We start from the raw sequence: 23,905 nt of genomic DNA, 5'->3' as shown, positions 1-23,905 counted from the left end.
CTACCCGCCGCTCTACCTCAACTCTGTACGCTGTCTCGTTGTTGTTGATGAGGCGAACTTGATGATTTGGTTTGAACTGGTTCTAACAGTGCAGTCAAGCGTCAATATATTTGTTGTTTTGCTTTGCATTAAAAAATCTATAAATTACAACAAATGGTGCCAAAAGAAGGCAAAATAATGAGATATTCTTTGTGGGTTCATGGCCTTTTCAGAAATTTGATGAAAGAGAGGCAGAAGCTGTTTCTAAAATGTTAAGTTTGGGTCTTTAAGCTCCTGTACCATCTCATTGATGGTAATAATGAGAAGAAGGCATGCTTAAGGAGGGAGGGAAGTAAAAGAAAGGAAATTATGGTCAGTTAGCCAGACTTTAGTGGTTGGAAAGATGTTGGAGTCCGTTATTAAGGCTGAGGTTTCGGGCTCTTTGGAGGTGTACGATAAAATAAGCCAAAAAGTCTGCATGGTTTCCTTAAAGGGAAATCATGCTGGACAAATCTGTTAGAGTTCTTTGAGGAATTAACAAGCAGGATAGACAAAGGAGAGCCACTGGATATTGTTTAGTTGGATTTTCAGAAGACCTTTTGACAAGATGCCACACATGAGGCTGCTTATAAGAGCCCATGGTTTTCTCAACAGGAAAGGTACTAGTATAGATAGAAGATTGACTGACTGGCAGGAGGCAAAGAATGGGAATAAAGGGAGCCTTCTCTGGTTGGCAGTTGGTGACTAGTGGTGTTCTGCAGGTGCCGGTATTGGAACAGTTCTTTTCATGTTACGTGTCAGTGATTTGGATGATTGAATTGCCAGCTTTTTGGCCACCTTTGCAGACAATGCGAAGGTAGGTGGGAGGGCAGGTAACGTTGATGAATCACGGAGTCTGCAGAAGGACCTGGACAGATTGGGAGATGGGCAAAGAAGTGGCAGATGGAATACGGTGTCGGGAATTGCGTGGTCAGGCACTTTGGTAGAAGGAAAAAGGGCGTAGACTATTTAATAAATGGGGAAAAAAAATTCAAAAGTTTGCAAAGGAGCTTGGGAGTTCATGTGCAGGATTTTCTAAATGTTAACTTGCAGGTTGAGTCGGAGGTAAGGAAGGTAAATGCAGTGTTAGCATTCATTTTGAGAAGACTAGAATACAAAAGCAAGGATGTAATGCTGAGGCTTTGTAAGGCATTGGTCAGATCACACTTGAAGCATTGTGAGTGGTTTTGGAACTCGTATGTAAGAAATGATGTGCCAGCATTGGCGAGGGTCCAGAGGAAGTTCATGTGAGTGATTCCAGGAATGAAAGGGTTAACACACAAGGAGCATTTGATGGCCCTGGGCCTGTACTCACTGGCGTTTAGAAGAATGAAGTGGGGATCTCATTGAAGCCTATCGAATATTGAAAGGCCTGGGCAGAGTGGATGTGGAGAGGATGCTCCTAAAGTGTGGTGTAGCACCAGAGGGCACAGCATCAGAACAAAGGGACGTCCATTTAGAACAGATCAGAAGGAATTTCTGTAGCTAGAGGGTGGTGAATCTGTGGAATTCATTGCCATGGATGGCTGTGATGGCCAAGTGATTGAGTATATTTAAAGTAGAGGTTGATAGGTTCTTGGTTCATCAGGGTGTCAAAGGTTATATGGAGAAGTCAGGAGAATGGGGTTGAGAGGGATAATAAATCACCCTTGATGGACCAGATCTGATGGGCCAGGGGGCATAATTCTGCTCCTATATCTCAAGGTCTTGGATGGTGAGACTCCTTCATGGCGGATCACTTTCTTGTGGCGTTGCCTTTTGCTGGGAGGGCTAGTGCCCATGATGAAGCTGGCAGAGTTTACAACCCTCTGCAGCTTTTTCCGATCCTGCGCAGCGGCCCCTCTGTACCAGATGGTGGATGCAACCAGTTGGAATGTTCTCCGTGGTACATAATTTGCTAGTCTCTGATGACATACCAAATCTCCTTTAACTCCTAATGTAGTATAGCTGCTGGTGTGCTTTCTTCATAGTTGCATCAATATGTTGGGCCCAGGATAGATCACTGAGGAACTTGAAGCTATTTACTTTTTCCAGTGCTAGCCCTTCGATGAGGACTGGAGTGTGTTCTCCTGACTTCCCCTCCCTGAAGAGCACAGTCAACAGACCTGACCTATTGACTCAGGTTTCCCCTTTCTATGGGAATGTTTCTGCAGTCTGATTTTGCAAAAGGAGTTGCCGATCACCCATGATCTCCCAGTGTGGTGGACATCAGTTTCAGTATACCCTTTCTAAGATAACGGGCATAAAGCTGCTCACAACACTCCAGGCGAGGCTTCACCAGTGCTTTATAAAGTCTCTACATTACATCCGTGCTTTTATATTCTAGTCCTTTTGAAATGAATGCTAACATCACATTTGCCTTCCTCACCACAGACTCAACCTGTACATTAACCCTCAGGGAATCCTGCCCAAGGACTCCCAGATTCCTTTGTGCCGCAGATTTTTGTATTTTCTCTCCCCATTTAGAAAATAGTCAACCTTTTCATTTCTTCCACCAAAGTGCATGGCAATACTCTTAGAACCATTGAACCCTACAGCACAGTACAGGCCCTTCAGCCCTCCATGTTGTGCTGACCCATATAATCCTTAAAAAAAGCACTAAACCCACACTACCCCATAACCCTCTATTTTTCTTTTATCCATGTGCCTGTCCAAGAGGCTCTTAAATACCCCTAATGTTTTAGCCTCCACCACCATCCCTGGCAAGTCATTCCAGGCACTCACAACTCTCTGTGTAAAAAAAAAAAAAACTTACCCCTGATGTCTCCCCTAAACTTCCCTCCCTTAATTTTGTACATATGCCCTCTGGTGTTTGCTATTGGTGCCCTGGGAAACAGGTACTGACTATCCACCCTATCTATGCCTCTCATAATCTTGTAGATCTCTATCAAGTCCCCTCTCATTCATCTATGCTCCAAAGAGAAAAGTCCCAGCTTTGCTAACCTTGCTTCATATGACTTGTTCTTCAAGCCAGGCAACATCCTGGCAAATCTCCTCTGCACCCTCTCCATAGCTTCCACATCCTTCCTATAATGAGGTGACCAGAATTGAACACAATGAATTTCCTGACGCTGTGTTCCATCTGCCACTTTCTTTGCCCATTCTCCTGATCTATCTAAGTCCTTCTGTTGCCTCTCTACTTCCTCAAAACGACCTGCCCTTCCACTTATCTTCATATCATCTGCAAACTTTGTAACAAAGCCATCAATTCCATCATCCAAATCATTGACATATAATGTAAAAAGAATCAATCCCGACACAGACCCCTGTGGAACACTACTAGTCGCCGCAGCCAAGCACAAAAGGCTCCATTTATTCCCACTCTTTGCTTCCTGCCAATCAGCCACTGCATTATACATACTGGAATCTTTCCTGTAACACCATGGGCTTGTAGCTTTTTAAGCAGCCCCATGTGTGGCACCTTGTCAGTTGCCTTCTGAAAATCCAAGTACTCTATCCAACGTCAACTGAATCTCCTTTGTCTATCCTGCTTGTTGTTTCTTCAAAGAATTTCAACAGATTTGTCTGGCAAGATTTTTCCTTGAGGCAACCATGCTGTCTATGGCCTATTTTATCATGTGCCTCCAAGTATCCCGAAACCACATCCTTAACAATTGACTCCAACATTTTCCCAACCACTGAGGTCAGTCTAACAGGCCTATAATTTCCCTTCTGCTACTCCCTTCCTTGATGATAAAGTGACATTTGCAATTTTCCTGTCTTCCTGAACCATTCCAGAATTAAGTGATTCTTGAAAGATTGTTACTAATGCCTCCACAATCTTCAGCCACCTCTTTCAGAACCCTGGGTGTACACCATCTGGTCCAGGTGACTTACCTACCTTCAGACCTTTCAGTTTCCCAAGAACCTTCTCCCTAGTAAAGGTAACTTCACATACTTCATGACCCCTGACATCTGGAACTTCCACCGTGCTGCTAATGTATTCCACATGCAAAATACTTATTACGTTCATCTGCCATTTCCTTGTTCCCCATTTACTACCTCTCCAGCATCGTTTTCCAGCAGTCTGATATCCACTCTCTATTACACTTTATGTATCTGAAGAAACATTTGATACCCTCTTTAATATTATTGGCTAGCTCTCTTTTGTATTCCATCTTTACCTTCTTAATGATTTGTTTTAGTTGCCTTCTGTTGGTATTTAAAAGCTTCTCAATTCTCTAACTTCCCACTAATCTTTGTTCTATTATATGCCCTCTCTTTGGCTTTTATATTGGCTTTGACTTGTTAGCCATGGTTGTGTCATCTTTCCTACTTCTTCTTTGGGATGTATATATCCTGTGACTTCCAAATTGCTTCCACAAATTCCATCCATTGCTGCTCTGCTGTCATCCCTGCCGGTGTTCTTTTCCAATCAATTCTGGCCAACTCGCTCTCATGCCTCTGTAATTCTCTTCATTCCACTGTAATACTGATATATCTGACTTCAACTTCTCCTTCTCAGATTTCAGGATGAAGTTGATCATATTCTGATCATTCACTCCTAAGGGTTCTTTTACCTTAAGCTCTCTAATCAATTCTAGTTCATCGCTCAACACTCAATCCAGAACCAGTTAGTTGGTTTTTCAAATACCACAATGCACATCACTAATTTACGTCACCTCACCTTTCCTGTTCCGGTTTGTACAGCTGCATCACAGCGGCAGCCATCTTTGGTGGACAGTGTTCATAGAAACATAGAAACCTAATCCAATCCAAAATTGCTGATTCCCTAGTGCGCTCAACCATGAGCTGCTCTTTTAAAAAAAAAAGCCATCTTGTAGGCATTCTAGAAATTCCCCCTCTTGGAACCCAGCACCAACTTGATTTTCTCCATGACTATTACAACATTGCCCTTTTGGTACGTATTTTCTATCTCCCATTGTAACTTGTAGACCACATCCTTACTACTGTTTGGGGGTCTGCATGTGACTCCTGTCAGGGCCTTTTTACTCTTGCAGTTCCTTAGCTCTATCTACAATGCCTTCTGATCTCTTGTAAAAATTTAATTTTATTTTTTACTAATAGAGCCACACCATTCCCTCTGTAACTGTGCTACAAGTTTATTTACCTCATTCCAGATACTGCGTGCATTCAGATGTAACACCTCAAGTCCTGTATTCACCTTTTTTGATTTTGTCCGTCTTTTACATTGCAACTCATCCTGTTCTTGCCCTGTCATCAGCCTCTCCTTGCTAAGTCTCACTGTAAACCTCTGTTTGTAAACCAGCTACCTTCACTGCTGTCACTCCAGTTGCAATCCCGCTGCCAAATTAGTTTTAACCCTCTCGAACAACTGCAGCCGACCTGCCCACGAGGGCAGTTTCCATCCCCAGTCTGCTGAAGGTATGCTGAAAGAGAATGATGGGTGGTATAGTGTTGCACCAGAAGCTCCACCAACCAAGTTCAGTCCTGATCTTGGTCTTTGTGGAGTTTGCATGCTCTCTCTGTTGATGTGCAGTTTACTCTGTTTCCTCTCCATGTTTTCAAGGTGTGCTGGAAGGCTGATTAGCTGCTGTGCATTGCAGTTTAGTGTCAGTTTGCAGGAAATGGGTCATGGTGGAGCTGATGATAATGGGAAATGGGGATGTTCTGTGGGAATCAGAATGGACTCAATGGGTGAAATAGCCTCCTTATCACTCTGAAATAAAACTAGGTAGTGCTTTGTGCCAGATAGATATTGGGGAGGGTTCTGTTTGGCTGAATATTATTATGACATCGTGATTTGAAGGTTAAAGGTGCCCACATTGTGTGCTGGCAGAATTGATCGATGAATGTGACTTGCCCACCTGCATTTGAAACATATCATAAAACATAGGAACAGAATTAGGCTATTCAGCCCATCTAGTCTGCTCTGCCATTCTATCATGGCTGATTTATTATCCCTCTCAACCCCATTCTCCCTCCTCCACCCCATAACCTTTGATGTCCTGACTAATCAAGAATCTGTCAACCCCTGCTTTGAATATTCCCAATGACCTGGCCTTGACTGCCATCGATGCAGTGAATTCCACAGATTCACCACCCTCTGGCCAAAGACGTTTCTCCTCACTCCTACCCTGGCTGCTCCCAGCTCTGCTCATGACAAAAGTAATGGTGATGCTGATGCCCTCTCCCCCCCCCCCCCCACAGTACCACAATGTTGCTGCTTATGTGATTCCCAAGGATTTGCCCCCTCCCGTTACCTTCAGACTGATTTGGTACCAAACCCTGCAACGAAGAAGTGTATCTGATAATTTAAACTGGTTTTGTACTAATTTAAATTTTATTGCTCAGGTAATCTGAAGCTCTCCCATGTACTTGCCTTCAGCTTTGGCTTGCTCCTGGCCCACACAATTTGCCTTGCTTCCAGTTTTCGCAACACCAGAATCTTCAAAATCCCTCTTTTCCAAGCTCTCTCAATCCTGATTTGAACCTTACTTAAAATCTTTCACTCCTCTTCCGTATGTCTTCACCCTACCTTGTGACCTCTCTGCAGAATGTGTTCATGTTATTAGGAGTCTGTGGAATATAATGTGTGATTGTTTCCCCATATTTCCTTGTAATGCATGGGTCACTGAGTCACTCAGACCAATTCTATTCCCAGTTTCCCATTAAAATCCCTCTCCCCATCCCTCACTTGATCAGCCACCCATTTATACATGGCAATTCAGGATGTTCAATTAGTCTAATGGCAAATGCCTTTTTGTATGTGGAAGAAATCAGAACACCCACAGGAAAATTCACATAGTACCCATCGTCCATCCAGTGCCCGTCCCCACCAGTCCAGTCCTCCATTCAATGCCCATCTCTGCCAGTCCAGTTGTCCATTCGCTACCCGTCCCCACTAATCCCATTGTCCTAGCCCTGAATCTTCCATGACATCTAAAATGCCCTCCTAAACATGTCTTTATAGTGTCTGCCTTCAGATTCCATCTGCCCTGTGAGTGAATAAGATATTCTTCAAATCTCTTTTCCTATATTAAGCTTGTGCCCTCTGGTTTTAGACACTTGCAGCTGTCTACCCTTTCATAATCTTCATTACCGGAGTCGGCTCCCTCCTCAGCCTCCTTTGGTCTAAACCTCTCCAGTCTCTCCTCATAATTGAACTGTTCCATCCCAAGCCATCTCCTTGGCATCCTCTCCACAACACATTCGAATGATAGCGTGACCATCAGAAGCCATATGCAGTACTCCATTTGTGGTCCAACCAATGTTTTTTAAGTTGTACCTTAACACTTGTTCTCTTAAATTCTACATACCTATTTGGATTCTTGAGAATAAGTCTGATGGCCCCATTCCCTGGCTGTTTCCCATATGAGGTGTCATGATAAGATAGCGGTTAGCGCAACGCTGTTACAGTTCGGGGCATCAGATTTCAGAGTTCATTTCCAGCGCTGTCTGTAAAAAGTTCATACATTCTTCCCGTGACCCTGTGGGTTTCCTCCCACAGTCCAAAGATGTACTAGTTAGTAGGTTAATTGGTCATTGTGAATTGTCCTGTGATTAGGCGGGGGTTAATAGGTGGATTGCTGGGCTGTGCATCTTGTTGGTCCATAAGGGCCTGTTCTGGGCTGTATCTCTAAATAAAATAAACAAATATTGTTTGACTGCTTTGTGTTAATAGCCTTGGAAACTGGGGATAGATACAAGTGTTGTGAGCCCTTTACTGATGAATGTACCTTCTAGACTATTTGGAGTTGTTTGGTGGCACTCCTGTTTCATCATCATCACGTGCCATGTCATATGACATCACCATCATGTGTCGTGTCATATGACATCATCATCACGTGCTGTGTTGTATTGATCATGATCTTTCCATGACCGTGATTGTTCTTGGGAAATTTTTCTGCAGAAATGGTTTGTCATTGCCTCCTCTGGGCAGTGTCTTTACAAAGACGGGTGACCCCAGCCGTTATCAATACTCTTTAGAGATTGTCTGCCTGGCATCAGTGGTCACATAACCAGGACTTGTGATGTACACCAGCTGTTCATATGAACATCCACCACCTGCTCCCATGGCTTCACATGACCCTGATCAGTGGGGGCTAAGCAGATGCTTCACCTTGCCCAAGTGTGACCTGCAGGCTAGCGGAGGGAAGGGGTGAGAGAGAGAGAGGGAGGTTTGCTGGTTGGGGGTTTGGGGGAGCTGTGTAGGTAGTGGAAGGGGATTGGTACATGAGACAGAGGGGTTTGCTGATTGGGGGTGTGGGGGAATGGTGCAGGTAGTGGAAGGGGAGCGGTACACGAGGAGAATGAGGTATGTAGGGTTTTACAGGAAACTGTTGTGCGTCACGATGACCTTTCTATCCACATGGCTGCAGTCCCGTTCATTATTTATCACTTTGATACAGGCGAAGGGTTTCTGCTGCCAAGTTGTCTGCTAATGAAATTACGGGTCTGTTCTCATCTGTCTGAGGTCAGGCTGGTGCTGCTTGCGTTGTGTATCTCTCTTGAGAAACAGAGTGGATTGTGGTGTCCTGTAACTGAGCGTCTGAAGCCATAAATGTAATCCTGCTGAGTTTCCTCGCTCTTTAATACCGCTGATGCGCAAATCTCTTGTTTCTTTTGCATTGGAGATTTTTTATTAATATAACTTATAAGCAATGTAATCAAACAAATTAAAATCAGCATAACCATATTGCAGTACTCAATGCAGAATTCTTTGCTAGAGGTAGTGTTGGTTTCAAATAATCTCATTGGTCAGAAATACAACCAATCAAAGCTTAGCACCCCTGCAAACTGTTGACGAACCCTGTCCTGGTCTGCAGATGATCAGCATCTCCTCGTCCTCCTCATTACCCAGTGCTCTCTCGCTCATTCTGCACCACTTGTACGTTCCGTGACCGGGAGGAGTCAGTGTATCATGCAAGTACGGAGTGTGAGAGGTTGCTGCCCCTGTCTGAATATCTGAAGGGGCTGTTGCTTCAGGTTTGAATTAGGTGGACTTTATTTCTTACATCCTTCACATACATGAGTAAAAATATTTGCGTTGCGTCTCTGTCTGAATGTGCAGATTATAGTAATTTAAATAGTATGTACAGTAAGATATACAACAGAACAGTCAATATAGCTCAGGAACAGAGTTGTGCCAGCGTGAATTAATCAGTCTGATGGCCTGGTGGTAGAAGCCTGTTGGTCCTGGCTTTAATGTTGTGGTACCATTTCTGAGATGGTAGCAGCTGGAACAGTTTGTGGTTGGGGTGTCTCGGATCCCCAATGATCCCTTGGGCCCTGTTTACACACCTGTCACTGTAAATGTCCTGAATAGTGGGAAGTTCATATCCACAGATGTGCTGGGCTGTCCACACCACTCTCTGCAGAGTCCTGCGATTGAGGGAAGTACAGTGATGCAGCCAGTCAGGATGCTCTCAGTTGTGCCACTGTAGAAAGTTACTAGGATCTGGGGACTCATGCCGAACTCTTCAACCGTCTGATTACACCACACGTTAGCCCCGTACTCCTCATATACTGCTCCCTGGCGTGTCGTGAGGAGGATCTACCAGTGGCCTTGCTCCTGGGCCTGGCCAAGATGGCCATTCACGGGTCCAGGTAGTGGACAGTTGAGGATTCTGCCGGGGTAACTGCCTGCCCCCTTCCGAGGATACAATCATGCCCGGGTGTCTTTGAAGAGGGAACATGCAGTCATGATGGGTACAGTAGGAGTTTTCTGGGAGTGGTTGGCCCCCTGGGAATTGACTGTTTTGTAGACAGCAGTAATCATATTTTAATTTGAATTTGTTCACTGTCTTATAAATACTTGATGCTTGTATTTTTGTGTAAATAAACTTTAGTAGTTTTGTTTTTTTTGAAAGAGGAGGGTCTGGTTCAGTGCTATCTGGCTGTATGAATTGTCATCAAGGTCAAAGGCCATGGAATAAATGAACTGTGGTATGGATCAACAAATTGAAGGCTTTGCCAAGGGGGCATATGAGATTGATTCCAGTGATTAAAGTGATGAGAGACAAGTTGTGTGAATGGGCCAGAGAAATGGGTGCCAGCCCCCTCACCTTGAAACAGGACAGTGTGAGGTGAATTATTTTGAATATTAGTATTCAGAAGTGCCTAAACCGATGAAGGGTATATATATGCAGGATCATGAGTGGCGTGAGCTGAGTTTTACTCAGGGAGTGCTCCTTTCCTGGAGTAAGCAACTAGTGATAATAGTGAGGGTGAACTCCATCGCAGTACTCCAAAGGAGCTCAAAGCTACAGTACTTTTGAAAATGTTCTTAGATTGTACCAATTCATGCACCTTCCAAAAAGTACCCTCCAAAATACACTACCTTTCATTTAACCGTGTTGAGTTTGATTTGCATTTTTTTGCCTATTCTGCAAGCTTATAACTGTCTTGTAAAGTTCTGTGTCTCTTCTCAGTGTTGATTGATGACCTCTTCATCAAACCTGATGTTCACTAATTTAGAAATTGTGTGTTTGATTCCAGAGTTTAAGTGATTAAATAAAATGTGAGCTATGTCATAGAGCAATTCAGCACTGATACAGGCCCAGTGGGTCTGTGCCCACCATGTCCAATGGGTCTGAATCAACCACAGTGCCCACCCAGTCCAATGTGTCTACATCAACCACATTGCCTAGCCAGTCCAACATGTCTGTGCTGATCACAGTCCCCACTGGTCCAATCTGTCTATTTTGACCATAGTGCACACCTAGTCCAATGTGTCTAGATCGACAACAGTGCCAGCCATGTCCAATATGTCTATGTCAACTGTAGTGCCTACCCAGTCCAACATGTTTATGCTAAACACAGTGCCCCCCCAGTCCAACATGCTTATGCTAAACACAGTGCCCGCCCAGTCCAATGTGTCTATATCAACTGTAGTGCCCACCCAGTCCAATGTCTATATCGACCATAGTGCCCACCCAGTCCAACATGTTTATGCTAAACACAGTGCCCGCCCAGTCCAATGTGTCTATATCAACTGTAGTGCCCACCCAGTCCAATGTGTCTACATCAACTGTAGTGCCTACCCAGTCCAACATGTTTATGCTAAACACAGTGCCCACCCAGTCCAACATGTTTATGCTAAACACATGCCCGCCCAGTCCAATGTGTCTACATCAACTGTAGTGCCCACCCAGTCCAATGTGTCTATATCAACCATAGTGCCCACCCAGTCCAACATGTTTATGCTAAACACAGTGCCCGCCCAGTCCAATGTGTCTACATCAACTGTAGTGCCCACCCAGTCCAACATGTTTATGCTAAACACAGTGCCTGCCCAGTCCAATGTGTCTATATTAACTGTAGTGCCCACCCAGTCCAACATGTTTATGCTAAACACAGTGCCTGCCATGTCCAGTGTGTCTACATCAACTGTAGTGCCCACCCAGTCCAATGTGTCTATGCTAAACACAGTGCCCACCATGTCCAATGTGTCTACATTGACCATAGTGCCCACCCAGTCCAATATGTCTATGCTAAACACAGTGCCCACCATGTCCAATGTGTCTATATCGACCATAGTGCCCACCCAGTCCAATGTGTCTACATCAACCACAGTGCTCACCCAGTCCAATATGTCTATGCTAAACACAGTGCCCACCATGTCCAATGTGTCTACATCGACCATAGTGCCCACCATGTCCAATGTGTCTACATCGACCATAGTGCCCACCATGTCCAATGTGTCGACATCGATCATAGTGCCCACCGTGTCCAATGTGTCGACATCGACCATAGTGCCCACCGTGTCCAATGTGTCGACATCGACCATAGTGCCCACCGTGTCCAATGTGTCGACATCGACCATAGTGCCCACCGTGTCCAATGTGTCGACATCGACCATAGTGCCCACCGTGTCCAATGTGTTGACATCGGCCATAGTGCCCACCGTGTCCAATGTGTCGACATCGACCATAGTGCCCACCGTGTCCAATGTGTCTACATCGACCATAGTGCCCACCGTGTCCAATGTGTCTACATCGACCATAGTGCCCACCCAGTCCAATGTGTCTACATCGACCATAGTGCCCACCATGTCCAATGTGTCTACATCGACCATAGTGCCCACCATGTCCAATGTGTCTACATCGACCATAGTGCCCACCATGTCCAATGTGTCTACATCGACCATAGTGCCCACCATGTCCAATGTGTCGACATCAACCATAGTGCCCACCCAGTCCAATGTGTCTACATCGACCATAGTGCCCACCCAGTCCAATGTGTCTACATCGACCATAGTGCCCACCCAGTCCAATGTGTCTACATCGACCATAGTGCCCGCCCAGTCCAATGTGTCTACATCAACTGTAGTGCCTACCCAGTCCAACATGTTTATGCTAAACACAGTGCCCACCCAGTCCAACATGTTTATGCTAAACACATGCCCGCCCAGTCCAATGTGTCTACATCAACTGTAGTGCCCACCCAGTCCAATGTGTCTATATCAACCACAGTGCCCACCCAGTCCAACATGTTTATGCTAAACACAGTGCCCGCCCAGTCCAATGTGTCTACATCAACTGTAGTGCCCACCCAGTCCAACATGTTTATGCTAAACACAGTGCCTGCCCAGTCCAATGTGTCTATATTAACTGTAGTGCCCACCCAGTCCAACATGTTTATGCTAAACACAGTGCCTGCCATGTCCAATGTGTCTACATCAACTGTAGTGCCCACCCAGTCCAATGTGTCTATGCTAAACACAGTGCCCACCATGTCCAATGTGTCTACATTGACCATAGTGCCCACCCAGTCCAATATGTCTATGCTAAACACAGTGCCCACCATGTCCAATGTGTCTATATCGACCATAGTGCCCACCCAGTCCAATGTGTCTACATCAACCACAGTGCTCACCCAGTCCAATATGTCTATGCTAAACACAGTGCCCACCATGTCCAATGTGTCTACATCGACCATAGTGCCCACCATGTCCAATGTGTCTACATCGACCATAGTGCCCACCATGTCCAATGTGTCGACATCGATCATAGTGCCCACCGTGTCCAATGTGTCGACATCGACCATAGTGCCCACCGTGTCCAATGTGTCGACATCGACCATAGTGCCCACCGTGTCCAATGTGTCGACATCGACCATAGTGCCCACCGTGTCCAATGTGTCGACATCGACCATAGTGCCCACCGTGTCCAATGTGTTGACATCGGCCATAGTGCCCACCGTGTCCAATGTGTCGACATCGACCATAGTGCCCACCGTGTCCAATGTGTCTACATCGACCATAGTGCCCACCGTGTCCAATGTGTCTACATCGACCATAGTGCCCACCCAGTCCAATGTGTCTACATCGACCATAGTGCCCACCATGTCCAATGTGTCTACATCGACCATAGTGCCCACCATGTCCAATGTGTCTACATCGACCATAGTGCCCACCATGTCCAATGTGTCTACATCGACCATAGTGCCCACCCAGTCCAATGTGTCTACATCGACCATAGTGCCCACCCAGTCCAATGTGTCTACATCGACCATAGTGCCCACCATGTCCAATGTGTCGACATCGACCATAGTGCCCACCATGTCCAATGTGTCGACATTGACCATAGTGCCCACCGTGTCCAATGTGTCGACATCGACCATAGTGCCCACCGTGTCCAATGTGTCGACATCGACCATAGTGCCCACCCAGTCCAATGTGTCGACATCGACCATAGTGCCCACCCAGTCCAATGTGTCTACATCGACCATAGTGCCCACCGTGTCCAATGTGTCGACATCGACCATAGTGCCCACCGTGTCCAATGTGTCGACATCGACCATAGTGCCCACCGTGTCCAATGTGTCGACATCGACCATAGTGCCCACCCAGTCCAATGTGTCGACATCGACCATAGTGCCCACCCAGTCCAATGTGTCTACATCGACCATAGTGCCCACCGTGTCCAATGTGTCGACATCGACCATAGTGCCCACCGTGTCCAATGTGTCGACATCGACCATAGTGCCCACCGTGTCCAATGTGTCGACATCGACCATAGTGCCCACCGTGTCCAATGTGTCGACATCGACCATAGTGCCCACCGTGTCCAATGTGTCGACATCGACCATAGTGCCCACCGTGTCCAATGTGTCTACATCGACCATAGTGCCCACCGTGTCCAATGTGTCGACATCGACCATAGTGCCCACCGTGTCCAATGTGTCGACATCGACCATAGTGCCCACCGTGTCCAATGTGTCGACATCGACCATAGTGCCCACCGTGTCCAATGTGTCGACATCGACCATAGTGCCCACCGTGTCCAATGTGTCGACATCGACCATAGTGCCCACCGTGTCCAATGTGTCTACATCGACCATAGTGCCCACCGTGTCCAATGTGTCTACATCGACCATAGTGCCCACCGTGTCCAATGTGTCTACATCGACCATAGTGCCCACCGTGTCCAATGTGTCTACATCGACCATAGTGCCCACCGTGTCCAATGTGTCTACATCGACCATAGTGCCCACCATGTCCAATGTGTCGACATCGACCATAGTGCCCACCATGTCCAATGTGTCGACATCGACCATAGTGCCCACCATGTCCAATGTGTCTACATCGACCATAGTGCCCACCATGTCCAATGTGTCTACATCGACCATAGTGCCCACCCAGTCCAATGTGTCTACATCGACCATAGTGCCCACCCAGTCCAATGTGTCTACATCAACCACAGTGCTCACCCAGTCCAATATGTCTATGCTAAACACAGTGCCCACCATGTCCAATGTGTCTACATCAACCACAGTGCTCACCCAGTCCAATATGTCTATGCTAAACACAGTGCCCACCATGTCCAATGTGTCTACATCGACCATAGTGCCCACCATGTCCAATGTGTCAGCATCGACCATAGTGCCCACCCAGTCCAATATGTCTATGCTAAACACAGTGCCCACCATGTCCAATGTGTCTACATCGACCATAGTGCCCACCATGTCCAATGTGTCTACATCGACCATAGTGCCCTCCATGTCCAATGTGTCGACATCGACCATAGTGCCCACCATGTCCAATGTGTCGACATCGACCATAGTGCCCACCCAGTCCAATGTGTCTACATCGACCATAGTGCCCACCCAGTCCAATGTGTCTACATCAACCACAGTGCTCACCCAGTCCAATATGTCTATGCTAAACACAGTGCCCACCATGTCCAATGTGTCTACATCAACCACAGTGCTCACCCAGTCCAATATGTCTATGCTAAACACAGTGCCCACCATGTCCAATGTGTCTACATCGACCATAGTGCCCACCATGTCCAATGTGTCGACATCGACCATAGTGCCCACCCAGTCCAATATGTCTATGCTAAACACAGTGCCCACCATGTCCAATGTGTCTACATCGACCATAGTGCCCACCATGTCCAATGTGTCTACATCGACCATAGTGCCCACCATGTCCAATGTGTCGACATTGACCATAGTGCCCACCATGTCCAATGTGTTGACATCGACCATAGTGCCCACCCAGTCCAATGTGTCTACATCAACCACAGTGCTCACCCAGTCCAATATGTCTATGCTAAACACAGTGCCCACCATGTCCAATGTGTCTACATCGACCATAGTGCCCACCATGTCCAATGTGTCTACATCGACCATAGTGCCCACCATGTCCAATGTGTCGACATCAACCATAGTGCCCACCATGTCCAATGTGTCGACATCAACCATAGTGCCCACCCAGTCCAATATGTCTATGCTAAACACAGTGCCCACCATGTCCAATGTGTCTATAACGACCATAGTGCACACCCAGTCCAATGTGTCTGTACCAACCACAGTGCTCACCCAGTCCAATGTTTCTATGCTGTCCACAGTGCAGTCTAATATGTCTGTGCTGACCACAGTGCTCACCCAGTCCAATGTTTCTATGCTGTCCACAGTGCAGTCTAATATGTCTGTGCTGACCACAGTGCCCACCATGTCCAGTATTTCTATGCTGCCTACCCAGTCCAGTGTGTCTATATTAACAACAATGCCCACCCCGTCTATTGTGTCTGTGCTGACCACAGTAGCCACCAAACTTCCCAACTTCCTGTGTTTTGCTCATATCCCTCCAACCTGTAACCCTCCCTGTAGCTGTTAATCGTTCAATGGTTCTGTTTCAGAGAATGTATACAATTCTTACTGTGTGAGGACATCCACGTGACAAAAGCCCCAAAGAACGAGTGTCAGAAAAGGTTTAGGACCCCAAAGCCCCCTCATCCTCCCACGCACAAGCAGCAGCAAAGACATCTCCCCTCCCCATGACACGAGATCAGCAGCAAACACTCTCGCTACCGAGAGGAAGGAAGAGAGCGGTCACTTGAGTGCAGGCGCCTTCAACAGCTGCCCTCCTGTCTCGATGTTCCGATCTCCCGCGACGATTCAGCCAGCGACACCGGTGAAGAATCGGGTCGTCCCCAGAGCCACACAAGGCCGCACCCCTATTGCACGTGTCTTCCAGGCCGCTCGCCGTGCTCCGAGAACGGGAACCCACCGCCATGAAAAGCCACAGTTTGAGAGCAGCTCTAGATCACGGACTTGGACATGACCATAGTTACCTTGAAAAGGAAGAAGAGACATCAAAGATAAGAATTTAAGCTGTTACACGGATGAACTCAAAGAAGTCACTCTCTGGCACTATGCTTATGTGAGAATGCTGTTCTTGGACTACAGTTCAGCAGTCAACACCGTAATTCCATCCAGGCTCGACAAGAAGCTGAGAGACCTTGGCCTTCACCCTGCCTTGTGCAACTGAATCCTGGACTTCCTGTCAGATCACCAGCAGGTTGTAAGAGTGGGCTCCCTCACCTCCAACCCTCTCCCTCAGGGCTGTGTACTGAGTCCCTCCTTTACTCCATGTATACCCATGACTGTAATAGCACCCACAGCTCCAATCTGCTAATTAAATTTGCTGATGACACTACATTGATTGGCCTTATCAAACAGTAATGAGGTGGCCTCCAGGGAAGAAGTCATTTTTCTGACACAGTGGTGTCAAGAAAACAACCTCTCCCTCAATGTCACAAAAACAAAGGAGCTGGTTGTGGATTACAGGAGGAATGGAGATGGGCTAACCCCTATTGACATCAATGGATCTAGGGTTGAGAGGGTACCAGTTCCTCAGCATCCACATCACCGAGGACCTCACGTGGTCTGTACACACCAGCTGTGTGGTGAAAAAGACACAACAGTAGCTCTTTCACCTCAGATGGTTGAGTAAGTTTGGTATGGGCCTCCAAAACCCAAGAACTTTCTATAGGGGCAGAGTTGAGAGCATCCTGACTGGCTGCATCACTGCTTGGTACAGGAACTGTACCTCCCTTAATCGCAAGTCTCTGAGGAGAGTGGTGCGGACGGCCCAGCACATCTGTAGCAGGACATTTACAAGGACAGGTTTGTAAAAAGAGCCCGTGGATCATTGGGTTCCAAGCCGTCCCAACCACAATCTATTCCAGCTGCTACCATCTGGGAAGCGGTACCGCAGTGTAAAAGCCAGGACCAACAGGCTGCAGGATGGCTTCTTCCACCAGGCCATCAGACTGATGAACTCATGCTGACTTTAGTGTACTCTATATTACATTGACTGTTCTATTTATTATAAATTATTATAAATTGCTTTGATTGCACATTGCACATTTAGATGGAGATGCAATGTAAAGATTTTTACTTGTGTACATAAAGGATGTAAGAAATAAAGTTAATTCAATTCTTTTGCTCCTCTTTAAGTGCTTCTTAATTAGTAGTATTCCGTCTGCCTCAACCACTTCCTCTAGCAGCTCATTCCAGACACTCAGCACCCTCCACATTATAGAGTTGCCCTCAGGTCCACTTGAAATCTTTCCCCTCAGTCAGTAAGCCCAAGACTCCTAGTTTTAGACTCCCCTACCCAAGTTAAACAGGTTGATACGGTGGTTAAGAAGGCATATGGTATGTTTGTGAGTCAAAGCATTGAGTTCCAATGTCAGGAAGTTATGCTGCAACTTTATAGAATTCTAGGGGGAAAACCTGTGTCACTGTCCAATTTATCTGCGCGTCTCAGAACTTTAAACATGTCTGTAAGGTCACCTCTCATTCTCCTATGTGCCAAGGAATAAAGACCTAGCCTGGCCAAACTTTCCCTTTCGTGCAGGCCATCTAGTCCTTGCAACGTCCTTGTAAATCTTTTCTGTAGTCTTTCCAGTTGAACCATGTCTTTTGGACAACCAAAACTGCACCATGCTCCAAGAGTGGCCAGGTTCACTGACACCCTGTTCTGTGAGTGGGAGGAGTCAGTGTGCCATGCTTACGTGGGGTGTGAGGTTGTAGCCCCTGTTTGAGTTTCTGGCTGCATTTTAGCCCCGTGCTCCTTGTATACGGGCACCCAGTTCGGAAGGGCAGGCTTGCTCCTGGGCCCGGCCAAGATGGCCATTCACAGGTCTAGGTGGCAGTAAGTGGAGCGCTGTGCCCGGGTTCGACTGCTTTCCCTTTTCCGAGCAAGCGTTCGTGCCTGGCTGCCCTTGCAGGGGCAACCTGCGGTCGCAACGGGTACATTGGGGGATTTCCAGGAGTGGTGGGTTGCCCAGGGAATTGACTGTTTAATAGACAGTAGTAATGATATTTTAATCTGAATGTCTTCACTGTCTTGTAAATACTGAATGTCTGTGCCTTATTGTTATGTAAATAAACTTATATAGTTTTGTTTAAAAAAAAGTGTAGCCTCACCAATGATGTGTACAACGGCAATATGATGTCCCAACTCCTGTAGTCAATGCCCTGACTGATGAAGGCCGTGTTAAGTACCTCTATAGAGTCATAGAAAAGTAGTTCACAGAAACAAACCCTTTGGCCCATCTAGTTCATGTCGAACCATTTAAACTGCCTACTCCTATCATCCTGCACCATGACCATCGACCTCCATACCCTTCCCATCCATTTACCTATCTAAACTTCTCTTAAGCATTGAGATCGTGTGCACCTCTTGTGCAGGCAGCTTGTTCCCCACACTCACAGTCTTTCAGCTTTTTAAGCAGCTTCTCCCTTGAAATAGTAACTGCATTCACTTCTCTTCCCTCACATCCTTCAACACGGCACACTTCTCGTGTTTTCCTCGGAGAAGACCAATGCAAAATACTCACTTATTTAATTGGCCATATCCTTGGCCCCTGTTATTATTTCTTTGGCCTAATTTTCTAGTGCTCCTATATCCACTCATCTCTTTTATTTTTTTATATACTTGAAAAAGCTTTTTCTATCCATCTTGATATTGTTTGCTAGCTTGCTTTCCTATTTTGTCTTTTCCCTCCTAATGATTCCTTTAGTTGTTTTCTGTAGGTTTTTAAAAGCTTCACAATCCTCTAATTTTTGCTTGTTGTATGCCCTCTCTTTTGCTTTTACATTAGCTTTGACTTCTGTTGTCAGCCACAGTTGTACTATTTTGCTATTTGAGTATTTCTTTGTGTTTGGAATACATCTATCCTGCACCTTCCTCACTTTTCTCAGCACGCCATTGCTGCTCTGCTGTCATCCCTGACAGCATCTCCTCCCAATTTGCTTTGGCCAACCCCTCTCTCATGCCACTGTAATTTCCTTTCCTCCACTGAAATACTGCTACGTCAGACTTTACTTTCTCCCTATCAAATTTCAAGTTGAACTCAAACATACTGTGATCACTGACTCCTAAGGGTTCCTTTACCTTAAGCTTTTGAATAGTCTCCAGTTAATTACTTAACACCCAATGCAGTATAGCAAATCCTTTAGTAGGCTCAACGACAAGCTGCTGTAGAAAGCCATCTTGTAGGCATTCAGCAAATTCACTTTTCTGAGATCTATTACCACCCTAATTTTCCCAATCTATCTGCATGTTAAAATCAAGTCAAGTCCATCACCAACACCATCCTTTCCTCCCATGACATTGCTCTTTTCTATTTCCCATTGTAATCTGTAGTCCCCATACTAGCTACTGTTTGGAGGCTTGTATATAACTGCCATCAGAGTCCTTGTACCATTTCAGTTTCTTAACTCAGCCCCCAAGGATTCAACATCTTCCAATCCTATGTCACATCTTTTTAATGATTTGAGGCCATTCTTTTCCAGCCGAGCCACGCCACACCCTCTGCCAACCTTCCTATCCCTCCAATACAGTGTGTAACCTTGGACATTCAGCTCCCAACTACAACCATCCTTCAGCCACGATTCAGTGATGGCCACAACTTCCTACCTGACAATCTGTATAATTGCAACAAGATCATCCACCTCATTTCTTATACTCTGTGCATTGAGATATAGCCCCTAGAATTCTGTATTTGCTACCCTTTTTGATTCTGCATCCCTAGTGTACAGATACTCGCCCTGCTGGCTACAATTTTGTCCTATCAGCTGCCTGCCCTTCCTGACAGTCTGACTGCTTGCTATCTTTACTTTTATACCATCTGTCCTATCCTGAGTCCCTTCATTCCGGTTCCCATTTTCTTGCCAAATTAGTTTTAATCAGAAAGATTGTCGTGAAACTCTGCCTTCAGAATTTTGATCGCTGCCATGATAAAAAACAGTAGCTTCTTTTACACACCTCTGGTGTGGATTGTCCAACTCAGAGCAAACTGCCTGGAAGCTCTGCTGTTAAAATCTTCAACCAGGACTTGACTGAAAGGTAGCTCTCTTTTACACACTTCTTCTTGCTGCTTGGTTGCTCCTCAAATCAGAAAAACTGCTGCGAAAATCTGCCTTCAAAATCTCGGTCGCCACCCTAATTAAAAATGAGCTCTTTTTACAGACTCTTGGTGTTGATTGTCCAACTTGGACTGAATCAATACATTGAAGGAGTTCAGAGGAAATTTACAAGGATGTTGGCCGGACTTGACACGAGATAGGGAAAGATGATTAGATTAGGACTTTATTCCTAGGAGTGTAGGAGAATAAGAGGAGATTTGATTAAGGTATACAAGATTGTGAGGGAGTTTAATGAGCTAAATACAAGCAGGCTTTTTCGCTGAGTTTGGGTGAGACTGGAACTGGAGGTCATAGGTTAAGGGTGAAAGTTGAAATGTTTAAGGGCGAACTACTTCACTCAGAGGGTGGTGAGAGTGTGGAATGAGCTGCCAGCACAAGTGGTGGATGTGGGTTCAGTTGCAACATTCAGTAGAAGTTTGGAAAAATATATATGGACGGGTATAGTCCAGTTGCAAGTTGATAGGACTTGGCAGAACAGCAGTCTGGCATGGACTGATTGGGCTGAAGAGTATGTTTCTGTGCTGTAGTCCTCTGTGACTCTAGAAAAGGCATAGAGAGTCAGAATCTTTTTCCAGAGCAAAAATATCAAATACTATAGGACACATGGTGAGAACATAGTGGGGTGTTTGAAGCAGTCATGAAAGTGGCATTTGCAGGGTATTTGCACAGGTAGGGATTAGAGGGGCATCGATGACATACAAGCAGAAAGGATTGGTTTAAATTGGTATCATGGTTGGCAAAGACACAATGGGCCAAATGGCCTGTTCCTATGCTGTACTGTTCTGTTTAAGTTGTGCAGTTTTATTTATTAATCTAGATGACGTTCATCTCCTGGATTATATTTGTCCATCATGTCTATACATCCTCAAAATCGTAGTGTTTTTGTACCAATGCTCACTGAGGGGTAGATAAAGCAATGGCTGATTGGCAAGAGGCCAAGAGTGGGAATAAAGGGAGCCTTTTCTGACTGGCTGCCAGTGACTAGTGGTGTTCCACTGGGGTCTGTATGGGACCGATTCTTTTTAAGTTACATGTTCATGATTTGGATGATGGAATTGATGGCTTTGAGTCAAAGTTTGCAGACAGTATGAAGATAGGTGGAGGGATGGAGTTCTGAGGAAGTAGAGAAACCTCAGAAGGACTTGGATTCGGAAATTGGGCAAAGAAATGGCAGATAGAATATAGTGTAAGGAAGTGTATGATCATGCACTTTGGTAGAAGAAATAAAAGTGTAGTCTGTTTTCTAACTGGAGAGAAATATAAAATACTCAGGCACAAAGGGACTTGGGAGTCCTCGTGCGGGATTCCCTAAAGGTTAATTTCTTGGTTGAGTCTGTGGTGAAGGAGGCAAATGCGATGTTAGTATTCATTTCAAGATGACTAGAATATAAAAGCAAGGATATAATGTTGAAACTTTATAAAGCACTGGTGAGGCCTCACTTGGCGTATTGTGAGCAGTTTAAGGCCCCTTAGAAAGGATGTGCTGAAACTGGAGAGGGTTCAAAGGAGGTTCATGAAAATGATTCTATGATTGAATGGCTTGTCATATGAAGAGCATTTGATGGCTCTGGGCCTGTATTCATTAAAATTCAGAAGAATGAGGGGTGACCTCATTGAAACCTATCGAATGATGAAAGTCCTTGATAGAGCGGATGTGGAGAGGATGTTTCCAATTATGGGAGAGTCTAAGACCAGTGAACCCAGCCTTAGAATAGAGGGGCATCCTGTTAGAACAGAGATGAGGAGGAATTTCTTAGCCAGAGAGTGGTGAATCTGTGGATTTCTTTAACACAGGGGGCTGTGGAGACCAAGTCATTATATTGAAGGCAGAGGTTAATAGATTCTTGATTGGTTAGGCATGACGGGATAGGGGGGTGGGGAAGTAGGCAGGGTATGGGGCTGAGAGGAAAAGTGGATCAGCTATGTTGAAATGGTGGGGCAGACTCAACAGGCCGAATGGACTAATTCTGCTCCTGTATCTTATAGCCATCACTCTAGGGTGAGCACCTTTGTTTTTTGCTAAGGTGGTGCCGTGGGTGTTGTTTTGTTCCTGCTTAAAAGAGCAGACAAGGCTTGTCTGAAAGGTGGCAACTTCAGCAAGGTATGCCTGCCAACCGAGCCAGCACTCCAGCCCTACAGTGACCTGGGCTGTCAGATCAGTGCAATGGGACTTGGACATCTAACTCCATATAGCCTCAGTGCCTCTTAACAGCCAAGAAACCTTCATGGTCTTTCTGCTTCCCACGGGTTTACACAGGTTTCGTCTCACCTTGGAAGCAGACGGCCGGACAGAATGGGCAGGATCTGTAAGCTGCACGTCCCAGTTTATCCTTCTACCCTCAAAACGTTAACTTTGTGTAGGATTGTTGTGATTGTCCATTTAGCACAGGGGTTCCCAACCTGGGGTCCACAGACCTTCCGGTTAATGGTAATGCCATACAAAAACCCCTGAGCTTTAGCGCATCGGGTCCACACTGGCTCCTTGTAAAACATACCAATCGTGTCCATTCTCCAAATCTCTCATTTTGGCCAGTTCTGATAGGTTATCAACCCAAAACATTAAATACTTCTCTGCACAAATGGTCCCTAACCTGCCTTTGGTCAGCTTTGGTCATCTGGGAAATGCTTCTCTGTAATAGTGTCAGATCAAAACATTTATTCCAATTTGTGTCATCCGTAAATTTGTAAATTCACACATCATCATCATGTGCCATGTTGTATGGCATGGGTGACCATGATTGCTCCTTACAGTTTTTCTGCAGAAGTGGTTTGCCATTGCTGCCTTCTGGGCGGTGTCTTTACAAGACAGCTGATCCCAGCCATTATCACGACTCTTCAGAGAGTGTCCGCCTGGCGTCAGTGGTCGCATAACCAGGACTTGTGATGTGCACCAGCTGCCCATGTGACCATCCACCACCTGCTCCCATGGCTTCATGTAACTCTGATCGGTGGGGTGGGGAGGGGAGGCTAAGCAGGTGCTACACCTTGCCCAAGGGTGACCTGCAGGCTAGCGGAGGGAAGGAGCACCTTACACCTTTTTATGACCATACCCCCACTTTGATTCTTGCATTTGCCTATTCTGTCCCTTCCTGGCATGCTCTAGATATCCTTGACCATATCATTACCCTGTACTAATACCTTATCGTATTTAAGATTCCAAGTTTCCCTTCAACTGTACATTCCATAATCCCCAACACTGCCAGCTTATTCACAAGCCTGGATATTTTTATTA

The 23,905-nt window shown here is 45.9% G+C and overlaps 1 protein-coding gene across 5 annotated transcripts in view; it reads left to right on the top strand.

Annotated features, from left to right (window-relative positions):
* The window catches only part of ccdc92 (coiled-coil domain containing 92), an 80,805-nt gene that overhangs the window by 23,101 nt on the left and 33,799 nt on the right, over positions 1-23,905 (top strand). The window contains exon 1 of one of the 5 annotated variants that reach the window (XM_073052025.1): positions 8,830-8,869. The exons of 3 other annotated variants lie outside the window; for them this stretch is intronic. The gene's annotated coding sequence lies outside the window, so the exon portion shown is untranslated. Of the gene's footprint in view, positions 1-8,829; positions 8,870-8,908; positions 8,929-23,905 lie in introns of those variants that run through there. One more of the 5 variants, XM_073052026.1, reaches the window with a different exon arrangement.

This window comes from Hemitrygon akajei, chromosome 7 (genome assembly GCF_048418815.1).
Source record: "Hemitrygon akajei chromosome 7, sHemAka1.3, whole genome shotgun sequence".
NCBI classification, from domain to species: domain Eukaryota; kingdom Metazoa; phylum Chordata; class Chondrichthyes; order Myliobatiformes; family Dasyatidae; genus Hemitrygon; species Hemitrygon akajei.
This window is presented reverse-complemented; position numbering and strand designations above follow the sequence as displayed.